This window comes from Carlito syrichta, unplaced genomic scaffold (assembly GCF_000164805.1).
Source record: "Carlito syrichta isolate Samal-C Ts95f unplaced genomic scaffold, Tarsius_syrichta-2.0.1 Scaffold303580, whole genome shotgun sequence".
NCBI classification, from domain to species: Eukaryota; Metazoa; Chordata; class Mammalia; order Primates; family Tarsiidae; genus Carlito; species Carlito syrichta.
This window is the reverse complement of record NW_007247676.1, coordinates 43,474-61,875: the sequence shown is the minus strand read 5'-3', so window position 1 is coordinate 61,875 and position 18,402 is coordinate 43,474. Positions and strand designations below refer to the sequence as shown.

General features: G+C 39.3%; 1 protein-coding gene and 1 pseudogene across 1 annotated transcript in view; both read right to left on the bottom strand.

Moving 5' to 3' along the window:
- LOC103261061 (peroxidasin-like protein) overlaps nucleotides 1-18,402 on the bottom strand; it is a 334,905-nt gene that overhangs the window by 303,376 nt on the left and 13,127 nt on the right.
- On the bottom strand, nucleotides 2,650-17,229 carry LOC103261060 (annotated as a pseudogene).

The window sequence follows — 18,402 nt, the reverse complement described above, 5'->3', positions numbered from 1 at the left end:
TCAGCAAACTCGAAAATAGGTCAACTGAAATTATCCATCCTTAGGAGCTGAAAGTAAAAAGAATGAAGACAAAATGAAGAGAACCCAAGGGATGATGGGATATCATCAAGCATTCCAACATACAAATGGTGAGAATTCCAGAAGAAGAAGAGAAAGAGGAAGGAAAAAGAAAAAGAAAGAAGATGTGAAGAAATAGTGGCCAAAAACTCCACAAATTTGATAAAAGACAAAAATGTGAACATCCAAGAAGTTCAATGAGCTCAAAAAAAAAAAAAAGATAAATTCAAAAAGATCCACAAAGGTATAAATTATGATCAACGTATTAAAAATCAAAAACAAAAATAATTGTTAAAGCACCAAGAAAGAAACAACTCATCATATACATGGGATCCACAATAAAATTAATAGCTGATTTCTCATCAGAAACCATGTAGACCTGAAGGGAAAGGTATGACATTTTAAAGCACTACCAAAAAAAAAAAAAAGTCAAGAAAGACTTGTATATCTAGCAAAACTATTATTTTTTTTTAAATGAAGAACAAATTAGGACATTTTCAAACAAACAAGAACTAAGAAAGTTTGTCGCTGGTAGATTTGCCTTACAAGAGATGTTAAAGTTAACTCCTCAGGATGAAATGGAAGGACATGAGACAATAACTCTAAGCAACACAGAGAAATTTAAAAAACTCCCGTGGGGGTATCTTTAGGTAATTATAAAAGACATATTTATTATATTTGGGTTTTAACTCTTCTTTTTATTTTTTATATGATGTAAAATGCAAATGCATGAAATAATGACTATAAATCTGTATTCATGGACACAATAAATAAATAGGTAATTTGTAACAATGACAACATTTATGTCAGAGGGACAGAGTTGTATAGGAGCAGAGTTTTGTATGCTATTAAATTAAGTTTATATAAATTCAAACTAGATTACTATAAAGTTAAGACATAACTTGTAATCTCATAGCAACCTGTAAAAAAACTAAAAAATATACAGAAAAGAAATTAAGAATAGAATTATAACACTACAATAAAATATCAGTTAAATGCAAGATAAGGTAGCAATGAAGATAAAATATAGATGAAATTGTGTCCTCCAACCCCAAATTTTATATGTTGAAGTCTTAATCTTAAAATTGACATATTATAGTCCTAATGTAACTGTATTTACACATGTGACTTTTAGGAGGTAATTAAGATTAAATGAAGACATAAAAATGGTTTTCTAATCTGATAGGACTGGTGGCCTTATAAGAAGAGGAATAGAGAGAGATCTTTCTCTATCCACACCTAAACAGCAAGGAAGTATCTATCTGAGAGCCAGGAATATAGCTGTCATTAGTACCCAATTAAGGCTACCATTCTGATCTCAAATTTCCAGCTTCAAGAAGTATGCAGAAATAAATTTCTGTTGTTTAAGCCACCCGGGCTACAGTATTTTTTTATGGCAGGCTGATCAAACTAAAACAACCATTCAATAAGAAAAAAAGATTGTCTCTTCAACAATTGATTCAGGGACAACTGCATATCCACATGCAAAAGAATAAATTTGGACTCCCACATCACACCATATGTAAAAATTAAGTCAAAGTTTTGGGTGCAAAGTGACCAAATAGCAGCAGCTGGTGTGCCCTCCTCTCATGGAAAGGAACCGAAAATCAGGAGTAAGTCTCTACACTCAAAGCAGGAAAAGGAGGAACAAAACCCCCAGGACTCAACAAAGCAGTGGGTCCCACAAAAGGCCGAAAAGTGCAGACAGCTTGCCGACAGGGACCTGAACCCAGTGCAGAGATGAGGGAGTTCGCCAACATGGTGAAAGGTATCTCCCGAGAGAGAGAGCAAAGCATCAGCAGCACCCTCAGATGGGAAGAAATCAGCACAAGAACTCCAGAAACACAAAAAGCCACCGTGTTTTGTTATCCCCACACAATTGCAATAGCTCCCAAGTAACGAATCATATACAGAAGGAGTTGCCTGAAATGACAGACATAGAGTTCAGAGTGTGGATGGCAAGGAAACTTATCAAGATCCAAGAGAAAGTGAACTCCCAAATCAGAGAGACCATGAAAACAGGTGAAAACTGACATGGTCATTCTGAGGAAGAACTACACTGAACTCCTGGAAATGAAGAACACTCACCACAAGAATTTTAAGACACAACCACAAGCATTAACAACAGACTTGACCAAGCAGAGAAAAGCTTAAAGACTAATCCATAGAAAAAACTCAGTCATATTTACAAAAAGAAAAAAACATGAAAGAATTTCAAAAAATGAACAAAATCTTTGAGAAGTGTGAAGTTATGTAAAGAGACCAAATCAATGTCGAATTGGCATTCCTGAGAAAGAAGAAAATGGAAGCACTTTTAAGACAGTAGTTACAGACATAATCCATGAAAACTCTTCCCACCTTGCAGAAGTTGAAACACACAGATACAAGAAATCCGGAGAACTCAAGATGCTACATGAGATGACCATACCTAAGGCACATCGTCATTAGATTATGCAAGATTGGCATGAAAGGAAAATATTAAAGACAGCAAGAGGAAAGGAACAGAACACCTAGCAAGAGAGACCCATTGGAATAACAGAAAACCTCTCAGTGAAAACCTTACAAGCCAGAAGAAATTGGAGACCCATTTATAGTAGTACTCTTAAAGAAATGCTAGCCAGGAATTTCCCATTCTACCAAACTAGGCTTCATAAATGAAGGTGAAATAAACTCCTTCCCATGCAAACAAGCACTAAGACAAGGTAGCACCTCCAGACTAGCCCTATTGGAGATGCTTAAGGGAGTTATAAACATGGAAATGAAAGAATGATATCACCTAACACTCAAGCACAAGCAAGCACATGGTTTACAAACCATAAAAATCAATCATGAAGCTGAGAACACAAAATAACTTCTTAACAACAATATGACAGGAACAAAACTTCACATATCAATAGCTAACTTGAACGTCAATGACCTAAACCTACTGTTTAAAAGGCATGGAGTGGCATATTGGGGGGAAAAAAAAGGCATGATCCATCCTTCTACTGTCTTCAGGAAATTCACTCACTTCTTTGTTCTTTTTTCAGTATGTTTTCGCTTTATTTCCCTAGGTAGCACTGAAAACACATTATGTACTTAGGGTTACAATGTCCACAAAAAAGCATGAAATACCATTCACTCCCCCCAAAACCAAATAAACAAAGCAAACCCCTCTGTAACAGTCATGTTAAAATCACAGGTTACACTTGTTGCTGGCTTCCAAGTCTGTGACACTGCTACAGGGACTGTGCCCAAAAAGTCCTAGTTTCAAAACCACTAGATTAAAATTGTTGGCATTTTGAAATCATGTCCAAGTTTCGTTGTTGTTGTTGTTGTTGTTTGAGTTGGAGTCTCACTCTGTCACACAGAATGGAGTGCAGTGGCCGCTCCCGGCCACCGCAGCCTCGACCTGCTGGGCTCCAGCGATCCTTCCGCCTCAGCCTTCCGAGTAGCTGGAACTACAGGCGCACGCTACCACGCCCGGCTAATTATTTGATTTATTGTAGAGACGAGGTCTCGCCAAGTTGCCCAGGCGGGTCTCGAACCCGTGGGCTCAGGCAATCCACTCACCTCAGCCTCCCAAAGCACGGGATTACAGGCTGAGCCACCGAGCCCAGCATGTCCAAGTGTTTTACGATGCCCTCAACTCCAAGAGGACGATGGCAAAAGCAGTGTGAACGGCAGATCTTCGTGTTCAAGGGAAGGAGAAAGTCACTGCGAGGGAGCGTGCAGGAGAAGTTAAGGCAATACCAGAGCTCTACCCAGTGCTCAGGAAAAACAAAAGGTTACAAAGCAATAGATCATGCAAAGGAAATAGGTACAGTAAGCTGGTCAGAATCTCGCTAGCGTAAAGTGATTTACTTTTAAGGAGCCAATGTTTGCAAATTGAAATATCTTAGTTCAACCTACTTGCTCAAAGTCTGACCATTTCACATGGGTATAAACCTAATCGATCCTTCCCCAGCATGGCCCTAACCTAGGAAAGCTAGAAAGAGCATTGCTGAGCAATTTTTTTTAATCACTAAAGAGAACTGTGGACCCAAGAAAAAAAAAGATGGAATTTAGCAAAATCTACACAACATCTGAAGTTAAGTTTGGACTATCTGGAGAGGATTAAAATTAAAGCGATACATATATCAAGTGATTCCTGGCAGCTTACTGTGTGTACGGCCATCCTACTCTGGAGAAAAAGCCCCGACAGTCATGATGCAACGTGTTATTCATGTTATCTTTAAGTTATGCTACACTTTCCTGCATTCTAATTTCAAACACTGTATCGCCCGCCCATCGGAAAGCCATTTCATGAATATACACTGTTACCTGTCTGGACTTTATTGTGCTTCTGAAGCTAGAAATGTTTCAGTAGTGTGCACAGTCGTTGATTGACTGAAAAGAATGCCGGAGATGAGTAACAGCTCCACAGGAAAACGCTAGCGGATGTACCGTGCCAGGGAAAGGCCAGGTGAGAAAGTCAAGGCTGTGTGCCAAAGGGCTGTCACCACCACCCATGGGCCGCCACTCCCGTCTGCTGGCCTGCCTGATCTGACCGATCCGTGATCACGTGCCCATAATCCTAAGTGAGTGTGGCCTCGGGACAGTCCTGATCAAGATGCCACTGCCTAGCACGTGCGCACAAGCACACCCCAAGCCAGGCCTGCGCGCCAACATCCGCAGGGTGCCAAGGGCCCGTGTGCCTGCAGGTCCAGCCTGGGGGTTGATTCCCTTTGGTCGACTGCTTCTTCTAAATCTCCTCTCGCTGCTTCTGCTGCTTCCTCTTGCCACCTTCCTCGAATCCTGCTGAGCACGCGGCAGGGTCCCAGCACCCGGACGCACGTGGTCTCTCCAGCTCGCCCTTGTCCTGGTGGAGACGGTGGGGCGCGCGTCTGGGTGGGGAGGTCGGGCCGGCGGGGCATTCTGGCCTCTCCGCCCGCGCTCGGCGGCCAGGGCGGCCTCGGGCCACACCGTCGGTCGCTAAGGACTTCCGCGGCCGTTTTCTTCAACTTCTACTCTTTCTTGACCACTCTGGACAATCCCCTTCGCCGTGATTTTTCTACCGCTAGCTATTTCAGGAGAAGCGGACACCGATCTGAAGTGGCCCATCCCACCACCACCAAGTGAAGTGGAAGAAAATGCAGCCGGGCTCGGTGGCTCCGCCTGTCATCCGCGCCTTTGGGAGGCTGCGGGGAGGGGATGGCCTGAGCCCGCGGGTTCGAGACCCGCCTGGGCAGCGAGCCCTCGTCGCTACCATAAATCAAAAAATCAGCCGGGCATGGTAGCGCATGCCTGTCATTCCAGCTACCTGGAAGGCTGAGGCGGAAGGATCGCCGGGGCCCGGCGGGTCGAGGCTGCGGGGGCCGGGAGCGGCCGCCGCACTCCAGTCTGGGCGACCGAGTGAGACCCCGACTCAAAAAAAAAGAAAAGAAAAGAAAAGAAAATGAAGTGAGGCCCCCATGACCCAGCGCCCCAAATGATGTGAAGCCTGTGCCCAAAGGAGGAAATCCACTTCCAAAAGATGGAAAACCACTGCAGGCAGAGAAAAATGAACCCGCTCCTCGACGTCTGCTTCCTCGGGGACCGCTTCGGTTCCCAAAGACGCCTCCGACGGGTCTTCCAAGAAGTCAGGCGAAAATGCGTCGGCTCCACCCAGAAGTCCCCTGGAGACATCTTCTGGGTTGCGGAATGTGAAGCCCAACTCAAAGGGACCGTCTAAATGACTTCCACCTCCTCCGCCGTTGAGTCCTCCTTGGCCATCTTTGTCACAGGCGTCCCGTTTGGGGGCAGCCGGGGGCACCTCGTAGGCCTCAGCTCCTTGTTTGAATTTGCTCCCTGCTTCTTTCTCTTCAGGACTTTTCTCTGGAGGCCACTTCAGTGCCCGTTTCCGGCTTGCCCTTCTCATCTCCTCGGGGCGGCCTGTCTCTGCTCGCCCAGACCTTCGTCGCCGTCCACCGCGGCTTCCTTGGTGGCTGGAGCACGTCGGAGGACTCGGGCGGCCGGAGATGGGGAGCAGCGGAGGCGGGCGACGGTCCGGGGGCGGCTGCTCCTCGGGCTTTCCTTGCTCTCCCTTTTCCAACAACAAACAGCGATTCGCTCACCTCTAATGACACCAATAGGCCCAAGGTGGAGAAACGGAGAAAGATCCTACACAAATGACAAAAAAAGAGAGAGAGAGGTTGCAATTCCTATATCAGATAAAACAAACTTTCAACCAATAAAAGTTTTTTAAAAAAGGGCAATAAAGGGCACGATTCAACAAGAAATATTAATCTTGAATGTATACACACCTAACCTAAGAAGACCAATGTTTATAAAACAATTGCTACTCATCCTAAGAGAGGACATAGACGGCAACACAATAATCGTGGGGGACTTCAACACCCTGCTAATAGCTTTAGACAGATCACCAAGGCAGAAAATTAACAAAGAAATCCAGGACAGAAATTCCTCATTCAACCAATTAGATCTAACAGACATATACACACTTCACTCAACAACTCCAGAAGATACATTCTTCTCATCTGCACATAGATCATATTCCAAGATTGATCACATACTTGGTCATAAATTAGCACTGAATAAATTCCAAACCATTGAAATCATACCATGCATTTCTCTGAGCACAGCAGAATAAAACTAGAAATCAATACCAAGAGAAACCCTCAAAAATACGTGGAAATTAAGCAACTTGTTCCTATACAATTATTGGGTAAACAATGAAATCAAGTCAGAAATTTTAAAAATCTTTGGAACAAATGAAAATGAAGACACAACATACCAAAACCTCTGGGATGCTGCTAAATCAATGCTAAGAGGAAAATGGTACTGCAAGCCCACATCATGAAAAGAGAAAGAGCACAGATGATATAACATTTCATCTAAGGGTACTAGAAAAATAGGAAAAACTAAAACCATAGCTAGCAGAAGAAACAAGATAACCAAAATCAGAGGAGAAATAAATATAATTGAAACCAAAAAAACATAAAAAAGATCAATGAGTAAAAAAGCTGGTTCTTTAAAAGAATAAACAAAATTGAAAGACCTCTGATCTGACTAACAAAAAAAATAGAGAAAGCTCAAATAAATACATTCAGAATTGAAAAAGGTGACATTACAACCAATCCAGAAGAAATACAAATGATCATCAGAGATTACTATAAACATCTGTATGCATTTAAATTAGAAAATCAAAAGGAAATAGATAAATTCCTGGAATCACATGACCTCCCAAGAGTGAAACAGGAAGAAACTGAACCACTGAACAGAACAATAACAAATCACAAAATTGAATCAGTGATAAAAAAAAAAAACTTACCAATCAAAAAAAGTCCAGGAACTGATGACTTCACAGCAGAATTCTACAAGGTATACAAGGTCTGCAAACTAGTAAAATTTATAGTCTGTAAAATAGTAAAATTATTCCAAACAATTAAGAAGGAGGGACTCCTTCTGAATTTATTCTATGAAGCCAACATCAACCTGATACCAAAAAATGTCAAGGACACAACAATGAAAGAAAACTACAGGACAAGTTCTCTAATGAACATACATGCAAAAATTCTGAGCAAAATCTTAGAAAGTCACGTCCAACAGTACCTCAAAAAAAATTGTCCATCACCATCAGGTGGGATTTATTCTGGGATGCAGGCTGATTCAACATATGTAAAATCAATAAATGTAACTCACCACATAAACAGGAGTAAAAACAAGGACCACATAATAATCTCAATAGATGCAAAAAAAAAAGCATTTGTTTACATCTAACATTTCTTCATAAGAAAAACCCTCAGCCAGCTAGGTATCAAAGGAACATTCCTCAAAATAATAAGAGCCACCTATGACAAACCTACAGTCAACATTGCACTTAATGGACAGAAGTTAAAAACATTCTCCTTTAAGAACTGGAATATGACATGGCTGTCCACTGTCACCAGTCATATTGAACATAGTACTGAAAATCCTAGCCAGAGAAATCAGGCAAGAAAAAGAAATAAGATGGTATCCAAATTGAAAAAAAGGAAGCTGAATTTTGTATCTTCACAGATTATATGACTCTATATCTAGAAAACCCTAAAGATTCCACAAAAAAACTCCTAGTGCTCAAAACCAACTTCAGTAAAGTTGTGGGTTACAAAATCAACACTTAAAAATCAAATTGTGTTTTTATAAACCAACACCATTCAAACTGAGAGCCTTCAAGAACACAATCTCATTTTCAGTAGTCACAAAAAATCCTCAGAATACATCTAACCAAAGAAGTGAAACATCTTTACAATAACTACAAAACGCTGCTGAAATAAGTCAAAGATGACACAAATGAATGGAATAGCATCCAATGTTCATGGATTGGAAGAATCAATATTGTCAAAATGTCCACACTGCCTAAAGTGATCTACAGAATCAACACAGTCCTCAAATTACCAGCATTATCTTTCAAAGATCTAGAAAAGACTATAATTAAATTCATATGGGAGCAAAAAAAGTCCAAATAGCCAAAGTTATTCTAAGAAGAAAAAAGAAACTGAATGCATCATATTGTCAGACTTCAAACTTTACTACAAGACCACAATAACCAAAACAGCAGGGTAATGGTACAAAATAGACACATAGATCAATGGAACAGAATTGGGAACCCAAAACACTGTGGAAATCACACCCTATTTAAAAAATGATGCTGAGAAAACTGACTAGCTATAGCAGAATAAAGCTGTACCCCTTCCTCTCACCATATACAAAAATTAACTCAAGATAGATTAATGACTTAAGGATAGGACCTCAAACTGTAAAAATCCTAGAAGAAAGTCTTTGAAACACTTTTCTGGATGTCAGCCTAGGCAATGAATTTATGACCAAGAGCTCAAAAATAAAAGCAGTAAAAACCAAAATTGACAAGTAGGACCTAATAAAACTAAAGAGCTTCTGCACAACAAAATAAACCATCAACCAAGTTATCTGACAACCTACAGAATGGGAGAAAATATTCGCAAACTCTGCATTCAACAAAGGACTAGTATTTAGAATCTGCAAATCACTTAAATGAATCAACAGGACAAAAACTAATAACCACATTAAAAAGTGGGCAAAAGACAAGAACAGACATTTCTCAAGGGAAGACATTAAAGCAGCCACCAAAAATGTGGAAAAAAAATGTTCAACATCACTAATGTCAGAGAAATGCGTATCAAAACTACAATGAAATATCATCTCATACTAGTCAGGATGGCTTTCATTTAAAAGTCAAAAAACAAGCCGGGCTCAGTGGCTCGGCCTGTAATCCCGCGCTTTGGGAGGCTGATGTGAATGGATGGCCTGAGCCCGGAGGTTCGAGACCCACCTGGGCAGCTTGGTGAGACCTCATCTCTACAATAAATCAAAAAAAATTAGCCGGGTGTGGTAGCGCACGCCTGTAGTTCCAGTTACTTGGAAGGCTGAGGCAGAAGGATCGCCGGAGCCCAGCAGGTTGAGGCTGCGGTGGCCGGGAGTGGCCACTGCACTCCAGTCTGGATGACAGAGTGAGACTTCAACTCAAAAATAAATTAAATTAAATTAAAACAACAGTTGTGGATGAGAGTGTGAAGAAAAGGGAACACAACTACACTGTTGGTGGGAATGTACGCTAGCTCAACCCTTGTAGAAAGCAGTTTAGAGATTTATCAAACTAAAAATAGATTTACCCTTCGATCCAGAAATCCCACTACTGGGTATATATCTCAAGGAGCACAAATCACTCTACCAAAGGACACCTGTACGTGCATGTTTATCACAACACTAACCACAATAGCAAAAACATGAAACCAATGTAGGAGCCTATCAACAGTAGATTGGATAAGTAAAATATAGTACACATATACCATGAAATACTAGACAGTCATAAATAAGAGCAAAATCATGTTCTCTGCAGCAACATGGATGCAACTAGAGATCATCATTCTAAGAGAATTATCACAGAAACAGAAAAGCAATTACATTTTTTCCCTAGTATGTGGAAGATAAACACTAAATATACCTGGGCACAAAGATGGGAACAAACCCCCTACCAGGTACCATGCTCACCTCCTGTAACAGGCTCAGTAGAAAGCCAAACCTCACCATCATGCCATTTAATTATGTAACAAACCTGCACACACACCCCTTGAATCTAAAACATGAAATATAAGACGGGCTCGGTGGCTCAGCCTGTAATCCCACTCCTTGGGAGACTGGGTGAGTGGACTGCCTGAGCCCGTGGGTTTGAGACCCGCCTGGGCAATTTGGTGAGACCTCATCTCTACAATAAGTCAAAAAATTAGCCGGGCATGGTAGCGCGCGCCTGTAGTTCCAGCTACGTGGAAGACTGAGGCGGAAGGATCGCTGGAGCCCAGTAGGTTGAGGCTGCGGTGGTTGGGAATGGTCACTGCACTCCAGTCTGGGCGACAGAGTGAGACTTCAACTCAAATAAAATAAAATAAAATAAAATATAAATAAATGAAAAATTAAGCCAAAATGGATCAACCACCTAAAAGTAAAAGCCAACATCATGAAACTTTTAGAAGAAAGCATAGGGTAATCTTCGTCACCTCAGATTGACAATGAACTTTAGAAGTGATACCAAAAGCATGATTAGCAAAAGAAAAATTGAAAAATTAGATTTCCTAAAAATCAAGTTTTAGGCCAACAAATAACATGATCATGAAAGACTAATGTCCGCACAGAAATGAATATACCCAAATCTTGTATCTGAGAAGGGTCTAGTATCTAGACTACATGAAGAACCCTCACAACTCAGCAGCAAAAATCAAAGCCCAAATTTAAGAATGGGCAAAGGTGGCCAGGTGCAGTAGCTCACACCTGTAATCCCAGCACTTTGGGAAACTGAGGCAAGAGGACCGCATGAGTGCAGGAGCTAGAGACCAGCCTAGGCAACATAGTGAGAATTCGTCTCTACAAAAAAATCAAAAAATGCACTGGGTGTGGTGGCAGATGCCTATAATCTCAGCTACCTGGAAGATTGAGACAGGAGGATCACCTGAGCCCAGGAGTTCAAGACTGCAGTGAGTCATGATTCTCCACTTCAACCTGGGCAACAGAGTGAGACTCTGACTCACAAAAAAAAAATAAAAAATAAAAGGAGCGAAGAGCAAAGGGCTTAAATAAACAATTCTCTTAAACATATGTACAAATGGTAACAAATACATGAAAAACATATACTCAACCTCTTCAGTCAGTAGAGTACTGTGAATCAAAACAATGACACATCACTTCACACCACCAGAATGACAGAATGATAGTAACAGAGAGAAAAAAGAAAGAAAGAAAAAAGGAAAAGCGTTTGCAAGAATGAGGAGAATTCGAACATTCATATATTGCTGGTAGGAATGTAAAATTGTACAACCACTGTGGAAAACAGTTTGATGATTCCTTAGAAAATTAAGCATAAAAGTATCATATAATTCAGTAATTCTACTCTCATGTATGTGCCCAGAATGATTAAAAACAGGTACTCAAGCAACTATTTGTATAGGAATGTTCATAGCAGTATCACTCACTACGGAAACACTCAAATTTCCAGTGAGTAATAGATTTTTTAAAATAGCATATATATACACAATGTAATCTTGCCAAGTCATAAAAAAGGAAGAAAGTATTGAAATACATGCTCTAATATGAATGAACATCAAAAACATTAGGCTAAGTGCAAGAAGTCAGACACAAAAAGTACACGGTACTTTTTTTCACTTATATGAAACATACAGAATAGGTAAATCCATAGAGACAGAAAAAGATTGGTGGTTACCAGGGATATGAGGAAATATAGTATACTGCTCCATGAATATGGGGTTTTCTTATGGTGTGAAGTTATGCATGGAAATGAGACAGAGGTGGTGTTTGCACAACACTGTGAATGTACTAAATGCCATTGAATTGTTCATTTGAAAATGGTTAATTTGGGGAGGGAGGGGCACGCCTCAGCAACAAGGGTACCTGCATAATCAGCGTTTGTATACCTGACCCTGAATTGTACCCCACATCTTTCAAATAAAAAAATAAATTAAATATAAATAAATAAAGTAAAATAAAATGGTTAATTGTATTATATGGATTTTACCTCAAAAAGTAAAAGTTCAGAGAGTGTAAAGCAAAATGGAACTGTACAGATTAGAGTGAAATAATGTTATTTTGTATAGAATAGACAAAGAGTGATTGATAAGATCACATTGGAATAGTAGTCCATTGTGTAGAGCCCACTTTGATAAGATCACATTGATAAGATCACATTGGAATAGTAGTCCATTGTGTAGAGTCCATTGTGTAGAGTCCATTGTGTAGAGCTTCATTTACTCATCTGATGATGAATGCCTATGTTGCTTCCATATCTTACCTGTTGTGAATAATGCTGCAGTGAACATAGGAGTGCAGGTATCTCTTCAGCGCACTGATTTTCATTCCTTTGGATAAATACCTATCTGTAGTTTTCTGAGGAAACTTCATGCTGTTTTCCATAATGGCTATCATAATTTACAATGTCATACATATATACAATTATTATTTTTCAATTAAAATAATATTAACTGAAATAATTAAATAAAATGTTAAAAATACAATAATTTAAAATAGCTCATTTGATCAAAGACCTGGAAAAAGAGAAGGAAAGTGTCATGCTGACGTAAAGAGGTGGAGTGATCTGGGGAGAGATAAATAGAAGTGTATAAACCCTGAGGCAAAGGCATGTTTCATTTTTTTTTTTTTTAATGGGAACCAAGAGTGGCACCAGCAGAGTGGTGAGAGAACCTAGGAAATAATATCAGAGGAGTGTCAGAGGCTGATTGCATGTGGCCATGTAGGTCATGGTAATGACTTGGATCTGGATCTGGATGAGAAGTCATGTATATTAGTCAGGGTTCTCCAGAGAAACAAAGCCAGTAGAAGATATATAGCGGCAGATAGAAGAGGAGATTTCTACAGGAATTGACTCATATGGCTATGAAGACCAAGAAGTCCCAAGATCTGCTCTCTGCGATCTGGAGACCCAGGAAAGCCAGTGGTGTAATTTGAAGGCCTGAGAGTTGGCAAGCTGGTGCAAATTCCAGTCCAAGTCTGAAAGCCTGAATACCAGGAAAGTCAAGGGCAGAGGATAGATTTCCCAGCTCTGCTCCCAGGCAGACTACAAATTCCTCCTTCCTCTGTTTGTTTTTTGTTCTATGCAGGCCCCTGAATAGATTAGGGTACATTTATTCATACTGGGGAGAGTTACCTGCTTTCCTCAGTCCACCAATTCTCATGCTAATCTTGTCTAGAAATACCCTCACAGACACACCCTAATATAAAGTTGGACCACATATCTGGGCATCCCGTGACCCAGTCAAGTTAACACATCATACTACAGATGACGTTGAGCAGATGATTGAAATGAAACATCTTTTTAAAGGATCACATGGCTTCTTTGGGAGAGGTTCAAAAGAGGGGGCACAGAGACTACTTAATTAGCTATGGCTTTAGACAAAAGATGATGATGCCAGACTGACAGGTGATAGCAGTGAGGTGGTGAACAGATAAGATCTGAAGTATATTTAAAGGCAGAACAGAGCAGATTTGCTGATAGATCTGGGGTGTGAAGGAGAGGAGATTAGAATGACTTTACAGTTACAGGCCAAGCAACTGATAGAATAAAAGTGCCATAAACTGAAATGTAGAAATGTATAGAAGAAACACATTCAGTGAAAGATATGAATCAAAAGTTTGGTTTTGTAAATATTGAGCTCAGGATGCTAATTGGCATTAGGTATTCTGCAGACAGTTATACGAAGTCACCGTCCAAAGAAGGGATCGCGGACATGTAAATTTGGAGGTCACAGTGTTTAAAATCATGGGACTAGATATGCTCACCTCGGAATTGAGTGTAGATAGAAAAGGGCTGACTGGGCCTTGAGGCATCGCGGCTTAGAGACTGAGGAGGGAAAGCCAGTAATTGAAAACAAGAGGCATCCAATGAGTTAGTGGGAAATCAAGAAAAGAGTTGTGCTATGAAATGAATATGTTCCCCCAAAATCGATCAGGTGACGCTCTGACCATCCCCGCCATGTGGCTGTATTTAAAGATGGGGACTTTGAAGAAATAATTAAGGCTCGCCAGTCCCAAAATACTGACAATACACTGGGCAAAGGGGGAGAATACATGGCAATACACTGGGCATAAGGGGGAGAATGAAAGAAGACGGTGAGGAGAATTTCTCAACGAAAGTGAGAGAATGTAATCTTGCTGCTGACATTCTACCCATGTTTCGGGAGTTTGCCAGGCCTCGTCAGTGAGAAACTAAACGGTTCCACTGAGCATTGTGCAAGGCTTTTGGAAAATAGTACAGCAGATTCTAATTTGTGTAATGCAGAGAAATGTTAGTCATCATTTTACAGATGCAGAAGTTAAAATTTCCCAAAATTACAGAAATTGTAGCACATGAAAGGTCGTGTTATGAAATGGTTGGGAGTCTGAGCTCTGCAGACAGAGCCCCTGGGTCCAAGGAAGACCCCCCACCACTTGGTTTTTCTACAGCACTGACAAAGGTAGCCAACTTATATGTGCTTCAGTGTCCTCAGCTAAAAAACAAGGATCAGGATAGTGCCTTTGGGGTTTATTAAATTAGCAAATAGGTGAAAATCACTTACAACAGTGTCTCTGTAACATTTGTTTTATTTGTTTTTATTATTATTATTATTATTTATTAGCTATAAGATACGGTTAGACAGAGAGAACGACCCAACTATTTCAACTTTTGCCTTTTTTTAGTATCAAGAAAAAATTCTCAAATATCTAGTATTTGATTCTTAAATAGCATGATGTCTTGGGCTTCATCCTTTTATGATGCTAGTTTCCAAAGCCACATAAAATATGACCTCTTTCTTGCATCATTCTCCCTTTTGCAAATAAAACAAATATATACTACTCTTATAATACAACTGCTATTGCCACTATCATTACTACTCTTACTACCTCCACCAATCATAACTAATGATAATAAAGCTTTCTTCAGTAAGCCGAATAATGGCCACACAAAATGATCTGGTCCTCACTTTTGGAATCTGTAAATGTTATCCAGTAAGGGAAAGGGGTCTTCATAGATATGTTTAATCTCCAGAATGGGAGATTATTCTGGATTATCTGACTGGGCCCCAAATCTAATCACATATGTCCTTATAAGAGAGTCTATACAGACACAAAAGAGAGAACAATTTGCAGAAAGAGATCATGGCAGAAATTGGAATGAGGTGGCCTCAAGGCAAGAAACACCAAGGAATGCCAGCAGCTATGAGATGCTAAAAGAAGCATGAAACAGATTCTCCTCCCCAGATCTTCTGAAGGGAAGGCAGTCCTGCCAACCTCTTCATTTCAGGCTTCTGGTCTCTAGAATTGTGAGAAAATAAATTTCTTTTGATGTAAGATGCCAAGCCTTTGGTAATTTTTCATAGCAGTCCTAGAAGAGTAATATACCTTGCTTAAATTATTCACATTATATTTTACATGTATTATTTTGTTTAATCATTATATTACTTCTATGAGCTGAAGTTATCCTCTTTTATAGATGCAGAAACTAACAGCTAATGAAAGTCGGAACAGGAACTCTCACCCTGGTATATAATTCCAAGACCCATCATTATGATTATACTTATGATGTTATAATGATTTCATATGTTTTACTATGCTTAAAAACGATGTCAAAATTGCATGTAAATAACATCATACAAATTACAAGTGGGCAAGAATCCAAATTTGAGTTTGTATAAACAAACTCTTCCTACTTATATGCTTTATATTTTTTTATTCTACTAACTGAGACACACACGTGAAGAACAACTCATAAGGTAGAGACTGAAACAATTAATATAGACGCAACCATCTCATTCATGATTTTCAAGGAATTTGGGAGGAAAAAAATAGCAGCAACATTTCCATTCCCAAAGATACTCTTGTAGAAAAGAGAAACCTCTGATTGGTAACTGCGTCTTCAATTCTTCAGACAAGGTACACTGGAGAAAAAAATGATAGCCATTGCAGTACCAACATAGGAGCTAGCATTGCATAACTGTAATTTTCTCTTGAATCTGAAAACAGCCTATTGAGCTTGAAAGAGAAGACTTGTCCATAACACATCTGCTACGAGACTTGAAACTTTTCCATTACAGATTGGATACTGGATTTTTATCCTATAATTTTAGTAATTTTTTATTTCCCTGCTGCCACATCTTTTTTCTATTGGAAAATAAGTAAATTTTGAATACTTAGAAGATATAATGTCTGTGCTTTGTAGTTGAAGAAACTGGGACCCAAGAAGACAAACAGTTTATTCAAGTTCACATATTTAGTTGTTGTAAAGTATCTATCACAACACTCAACATATAACATGTGCATAATAAAGAATAAATCCTTTATTATTTGGGGGTTTTTTGATCTGTAATACATTTAGAATTGCACTTATGCATACATTATTTCTATTTCTTTTTTATATTATTTATGTATGTTACTTTTAATTTTTCTTAAACATTTAATATTGACTTTAGAATTATCATTATTGATCTGTTTCACAGATGAAACATTTCTTAAAAGTTTAAACCCCACTTAATCACATTTTAGTTCATTTCATAGGAGGACTGTATCTTAGATGCTCTTCATTATATAACTCAAAATAGTTACGGAGTCAAGAGACAGCAAGAAGGCCAGGTTCAGTGGCTCAGTCTGCAATCTCAGCATTTTGGGAGGCCAAGGCGAGTGGTTTGCATGAGCCCGTGGGTTCGAGACCAGCCCAGGCAACTTGGCGGGAGCCGTCTCTACAATAAATAAAAAATTAGCCAGACATGGCAGCACGTGTCTGCAATTCTGGTTACTTGGAAGGCTGAGACAGAATCGCCAGAGCCCAGCATGTCGACACTGGGATGGCCATGAATGTGCCACTGCACTCCAACCAGGGCAACAAAGTGAGACTCCAACTCAAAAAAATTAAATTAAAATGAAATTAAATTAATAAATAAACAAATAAAATAAAAAAACCAACATCTTTTTTTTTTAAAAAAAAAGAGAGACAGCAAGTAATATTCACAACTGGATCCTATACAATAAAAAAAAAAAAAGAAGTCTTCTGATAGGTCTTGGAGTAAACTTACTACTAATTGGAAATTTTCTTTGATCTGCCTTGGTTCTTCCCACCAGACCCCTAGTTACCCACAACATGGCTACGAAAAAGTTTTGAAAAATAGACATCAAGACCATTTAACACTGTTTTATTCTCCGGATAATGTCACTTTCTTCTGTAGGATAATAAGGAAGAAAAAATGATTAGGAAGAGACCAGGCAGAGTCCTTTCTTAGTTACTTCGCTGTGACCCTTTCCCGGTCATCTACCACTGTATTCAGTACTCAGGCCCTATTGCCTGTGGAAACTGCACTATGAGAACTACATCTAGGATCAGATCAGGTCAATAGGCAGAAGAATTGGTCTCACGTTGGTGAGAGTGGGTGCAATTTTTTGCTGCAATGCCAAATTTGTGGGGATAAATGAGTCTATTAGCCACTAGTGATGAGGTCAATTGTTGAACAGCAAACGTAAGAATAATTCATTTAGTTTGGAATTCAGAAAGAGCCAAGATAAACTGACCTAACTCTTATCAGCAGTCATGCCAGAAGTAAATCACTAGCTCATCATATGCCACTATCTTCTCAAAACAAACCTTGCCAAAAAATCTACAGTTAACATCTCATGTTGCCCCCCTGAGGCTGTATAAAGATTGGAAAGAAAAACTATTTCCAAAGGACATGATTGTGCACATATGAAATCCAAAAGACCTAGAAGCAAATGATCGGAATTACTAAGGATTAATTTAATAAGGTCACTGCACACAATGTCAATATAAAAAATAAATTGTGTTTTATAAACTGATAAGAAACAAATAGAAAATAAAATGTGATGCCATCTAATACTAATATATATTTGTCTCCTATTTTATATGTCTCTTTGTACTGAAGCTATAGCTATATATCTTACCTAGGATGCATAAATACATATATGGAATACGTATAAATACATACTCTAGAATAAATACATATATACACATCTATGTATGCACATACACATATATGTGTATGTAGAGAGAGAGAGAGAAATGTAAGTGGGGCAAAATGTTAGCTAGTAAATTTAGGAAAAGGGTACAAAGTCATCACGACATTGTTCTTTCAGATTTGGGTAGGTTTGACATTTTCCAAATAAAAAGCTGGGTGAGCTGTTAATAAACTTAAGGCTTAGGGAGTTAAATTACTTGCCAAATTATGCAAAACAACCGAAGGGCCAGAAATGACACTCACGTCTGACTTTCTTGAAAAGGTTCTCTCCGCCCTGCCTTTTAATCAG